Genomic DNA, 6159 nt, shown 5'->3' with positions numbered 1-6159 from the left:
GCATTAAACAGAAGAGTTCCAGTGTGGTACTATAGAAGGATGCCAACATATTTAACCATCAACTAAGAGTGCTGTTTTGTTACAAGTGAAGGAGTTTAGGAACCACAGCAACTCAAAGTGACAAAATAGCAACTCAAAGTGACAAAGTGCCAGACAATGTTAAGTCTCAGGATGCTGAAAAAAAATCACCATATATATGATGAATTGTGTGAAGAAAGATTTTTGTAAAGAAGCTGTGAGTGTGAAGAACCTTTAATTTGTTATAGAACCTTGGCATTGACTTCAAATAATAATACACCCTGTGGAAAATGTATCGCAAAATCTGCAGTCTATTTTCACAGCTTGGGCTTGCATTGTGTAAATAGGGACGGTGCTTACGAAGATATTTATGCCAGTGTGCACAATGGTCTGTTCAGTTACATTTCTGACATATTGCTCTCTTGGCAAAGAAAAACACAGATAGGCCACTGACTGAAATGAACCTAGACTACACTCAACTGTTAGACGTTTATTCCTGTGTGCACTACACACACCAACGCACGTACACCCTCTTATTACACACAGAAGAATACCCAGCAGAGAACAAACTTTTACAACAACAATAAACAGAATACTAAAGAATATATATTACTGTAGATGACCTGCTCACGCACCTTTACAGCATGAACGAGTTTCCTCTGCTGAGAAACACAGAAGCTCTGTGCCATTAAAATACCAATCTGCCAGAGTAAGAGCGCACCTGGCTCTTTAATGGAATGGTAAGTGAGTCCTTTTGCATGTTTTGAGCTGCGCAAGGCATACTTTTCCCGTTGTTATGATAGCAAAGACACACTGACATGCCCTAAGCCAAAATGCATGGTGCACAGTTGACGGCTCACCTAAAGAATGCTAAAATAGGGCCCATAGTCTCAGAATGCTAAAAAAAATAAAAATATATACAAGGTTATTTGTATGAAGTACAATTTTTTTAAACAAAACTGTAAGTGTAAAGAACATTGACATTGATTTTAAATTACTAAATATTTGATCTCTTTTAAAAGGTTTCTTTATGGAACCACAAATGGTTATTCTATGTCATCATTCAAAAACACCTTGGAGTACAGAACCTTAATTTTGTGTATTAGACAGCAGATTTGCTTTATGAGAACACAAATTTGTTTAGATTATTTGGTGTAGACAAGACAATTTATTTGGGTTTCATTTGAACTTAAATATGTGGCTTTAAAAAGACAAGTATTTAATTATATTAATTTACTATAGGCATGCTTGAATAATACTTAATATTTAACTAAATAACATTGTAAATACATATGGGGCTAGAGGCGCTGCCACTATGATCGGGAGATTGCCGGTTTGAATCCTGTTTATGTAGCTTGCCATCATCTGCTAGAGCCCTTAGAGAGGACAATTGGCCTTGCTCTCTCTGAGTGTGTAGATGGCGCCCTCATCATGCCAAAGAGTGATGTCGATCAGCACAAGGCGTCTGTGAGCTGATGTATCAGAACCGTGTCACTGCCCTTTATCTCCGAGCGCACTGTGATGCTACTCTGCAATGCTGCATCAGCAGCAGTTCAAAAAAAGGCAGTGGCTGACTTCACACATGCTGGTGTTGGGCATCACTAGTGATAGGGGGATTCCTAATGAATTGGCCTTGTAAAAGGGGCGGACAATGAGATCAAATTTAGAAATTTTTAAAAATGATTTTTAACCGATTATTAATAATCTGTAATTACTGGATTTATCCAGTATGATAAATTGAGTTAACTGTGGATTCTCAGGTATATATTAGAGTGAGCTGTGAGGGTTAGAGCTGGTGTTGTTTACAGGCTGAGGGGCTGTAGGGCTGCTGAGTGTCCGGCTCTGATTATTTAAGCAGGTTTTAAGGTCCTGTCCTCTTCCCCCTGCCGGCTTTAAAGCAGGAGAGCACTCGAGTTTGTTCGGCCTCCACAATGGGCTCGCGGGCCGATCAAAAGAGGTAAATATTGCACATAATAACTGTGTGCTTTCATAAAGTGGCTGGGAATTGCAGCGCAAAATGCCAGGTTAGGGGTCGTCACGGAAACGCGGCGGGCGCGGGGCGGGGCTCTTTGTCCCGGGACGGCTGAGTGGAGGAGCGGGTGAATAGGGGATTAACCCCGCCCCAGTGCCCCTCAATGCAGTGTCCTGCTGAGAGCCAAGAGCCCATTCCCATGTGCTGCCCTTTATTCCAGCCATTCAAGAGTCAATAGACACACACACACTCACTCACTCACTAACACACACACACATTAAAATACCACCTCACTCTCACTCTCTCACACACACATGACCACTGCAGCACGCTATTTAAGAGATTATTATTATCATCATTTACTTTCACTCAATACACAGAGTTTTTATTCGAATTGTATTTCAATTGCATTCATTTTATCTTAGTTTGGGTTTTATTTCAGTTTTCTGGCTCAGAATTATTAAACTATACAGATCTACTTGAAATAGCTTCACCAATCAAAATCAACATGACATTACAAGTTTTGCAATAAATAAAATGAACAAATAAAGTAATTAATTCATTTACTTCAGTACATATAATTTAAAAATTAAATAGTGAAGTAATTGTCAGTTTATTTTGAAGGGGTCGAAAGCATCATAAAAGGTCCAAAATATTTCGACATTTCCATATCATAATTTTTTTTTTTTTTTTTTTACCCTGAAAAATTCCACTGTTGAAATCTGTGCAGTATTATTTTTACCAGCTCACTTTTCACTATCCACATCCTTTACACATTAAACAGGCTGGTTTTAGGTATTGTGTATTGTGTATTGTAACGTATTTGCAAATTAGCTAATTCTGATTGGCTATTCTAAATAGTGCCTCATTCAAAAAGTATTTCAGGCTGAAACACTCCTTAAAGGAAAAGTGCTGTTGGCAGAACAGGAATATATACCGTCATTCAGACTATGAAGGAACACATAAGGAATCGTGTAGTAAATTAAAAGTGTTAAATAAACCCAAATACTATGTGAAGCATTTGGGTTTCTCTTATCTGGGGTGCTGATAACTTGCAGCTTCTAAGGTTGCAGTTTCTAAAGCTGATAAACTTTTGCAACAGAGGAAACGCTTGGTCTTCCACCTCTTTCCTGAGGTGGTCCTAATCATAATGTTTGAAGGTCTTTGTGACTGCACTTAAGGATACTTCTAAAGTTCTTGACATTTTTCAGACTGACCTTAATTTCTTAAAGTATTTTTTTCTTTATTTAGTTGAGTAGTTCTTGCTATAATATGGATTAAAACATTACTTACATAGGGCTATTCACTGTATACCAACTCTACCTCTTCACAACTTTACAACTGATGCTCTCAAACACATTAAGAGGCAAAAAATTCAAGTAATTAACTCTTGACAAATTCAGCACAGCTGTTAACTAAAAGTTCATAAAACTTTTAGAAAATGCCAAGATGCAAAGCTGTCATCTCAGCAAGAGGTGCCTACTTTGAAGAATCTAAAATATATGACATACTCTGGTTTGTTTATTTTTTTCTTTACTGAATAATTTCATATATTCAGTCACCAGCAATATAGCTGTGCCACAGTTATAAGGTGTGTTTTGGACTCCTTTCTGGACTGCTTTTAGAATGTGGCACAAAACTGGGCAGCAAATCAGAACAGAGATTATTTAACTGAGTTTTAAAGACATAATAACAATAATGGGCTTATTATTGCAAAGAGAAAAGGTAGATGCTAGGTCATTTGAATAGAAATTAAATAATAAGTTATTTTAGTCCCTAAACCCACACAATTGTTGTATATCAATACAATACAAACAAACTAAACACAGAAAAATACATATGAATTAAATACAGGAAAAAGCAGGATATGAACCCTTAAAAATGTGTTTATTGACTTAGAATCGATTGTCACACTCTTCACACTCTTTCATCCAGAAAACGCATTCATTCCTTTGCCCTCACACACACACACACACACACACACTCACAAACTCTTGTTCTCACCCCCTCCTCCCAACACACACTCACTCATTCACACATACTTAAACACACACATACTCATTGACCAGCACACTCATTGAAACACACTCGATATGAGGGCGGTGCAGCCCGGGCTTTTCCTAACACGTTTAAATAACGCTCCCACTTCACCTTCACTGAAGAGCCATATGAGCAGACCTCTCACCCTCTACACAAACACACACCCTCACTCCCACTTCACACCAACACGCCTGAGACCTGATCAGCTTGTCTAAGATAACAGTGACCTAATGGAGTCCAGTTAAGAGTAGTGCTGATCTTTTATCATCAGTATTTAAAGGTTCCCACAAGGGTTCTTCACACAGTGCCATAGAACTGCAGCCAGGGACCAATCATGTTGAAAAAAAAGACCCTGCAGATTTACATTACTATGAATTTAATACAACAGGTTGTTTTAAAGAGATTTTAAACAACATCTTACCTCAACTCAGTTTATGGCCTTATTTGCTAGAAGACTCACAGTTCATACACTTTCAGAAAATAATTTCAAAATGCGAACCTATTATGTGTAATTTTGGGTCTTTTTGCCCACTTACTTTTGTCTCCTGCAAGTGAAAGCAGTGCTAAATTAAGTTAAGGTCAAATGACTGACTGACCTATTATGAGCATTCTATATCTTTGCCTTAAATAGGCCTTTTTTTGGTGTGTTGTCTTTATGTACTCTGAAGCTGCATTTAACTGAATCTGAGCTGAACGTATCACTTTACACACTTTCAAATCCACCCTGAAACTTCTATTAGCAGTCACATCATCAGTAAACACCAGTGACCCAGTTCCATTGGTGGCCATAAATTCCCATGCAATAATACTCCCTCCACCATGTTTAACAGATGGTGTATTTTTCTACAAATCATCATGAGCTGTTTCTGTTCTTCTTCATGCGTAAATAAAGCATAGTTTTATCTGGACAAAGAATCTTGTGAATCTGACCTAATCTGATCCTTCTGTTCCTGAATGTTACCAAAGATGATCAGTGGTTTGCATTTTGAATAAACCCTCTATATTTGTACTCATTAACATGGCTCTTGTTTTGCAGATTAAGATGATGATGTGAGTGTTCTTGACTTTAGTAGATGTTGAGAAAGAGTTTTTCTTAATTATAAATGAATTAGGTGATTGTCTACTTTACATGTCTTATATGGTCTTCCAGAGCTTTTAGCATTTTTACATTTAGCAAGTGTTAATTTTCAAAAACAGATGTATGTATTGTTAACAGATAAACCTTGTCTGTTTTGAAAATTAACTTGGAAATGTTGATTGTTGATTGTCCTCTCCTGCAGTGTCTTCTTTCACTGTTAGATGTCTTTTAGAATAATTAAACCCTTTTTCTTTTGAATCAACTCCTTTTTAGAACCTATAAAAGTTCCAAACATCTCCCAAAAGTAAATGTTTTTTTTTTGTCTTTAATTTGGCATAAAATAATGATCTAAAAAAGATGACACTGTGTGGATTCAGTGTGTCCAGTTCTGTATTGCCAGTAAACGAAATGGTCCTGCAAAATACTCTCCTAAATTTATCATTTAGAAAGTGGGAAATGTTTTCGGCAATGTAAATGCAGTTAGAGGTAGCATCCAGCAGGGGGTAGTGGTCTCTCTCTCCCTCATTTTTGCTCTCTCTCTCTCCCTCTCTCTCTCTCTCTCTCTCTCTCTCTCTCTCTCACTGAGCCATTAAGTTGTTTATCATTTTTTTCACTTTTCTCCCAGGCCTGTGTGTTTTAAGTCAGTTGATTGTTGTGGTTTATTTTCTCTTCTTGCACTGATGCTTACAGTGTTTTCTCTTATTTAAATCCAGTTCGCTGTGATTCAGGCTCTGACTGATGGCCAGGATCTCATAGTGTGGAGTTTGTTGAAAAGCGCCCACACTTCAGTGGAGCATGTTGTGTTATCATGCTGTTCCTGATGCTTATCTGTGCTGTTTAATGCTGTTTACATAGAGCAGTGTTTCTCTAGATGTTGCATTTGTTATGCAATCACATGTGAACTGTTCAGCTGTGATTTACTCTGCAGAACTGCAGAGATCACTGAACTGAGATCTGTGTACAAGCTCATCAAGGGCTGTGTGCACATGTTAGTGTTATTTTATTGTGAACACATACTTGGGCATTTTTGTGAGTGTGTGTGAGAGAGAGA

This window comes from Astyanax mexicanus, chromosome 1, assembly GCF_023375975.1.
Source record: "Astyanax mexicanus isolate ESR-SI-001 chromosome 1, AstMex3_surface, whole genome shotgun sequence".
Lineage (NCBI taxonomy): Eukaryota > Metazoa > Chordata > Actinopteri > Characiformes > Acestrorhamphidae > Astyanax > Astyanax mexicanus.
This window is presented reverse-complemented; position numbering follows the sequence as displayed.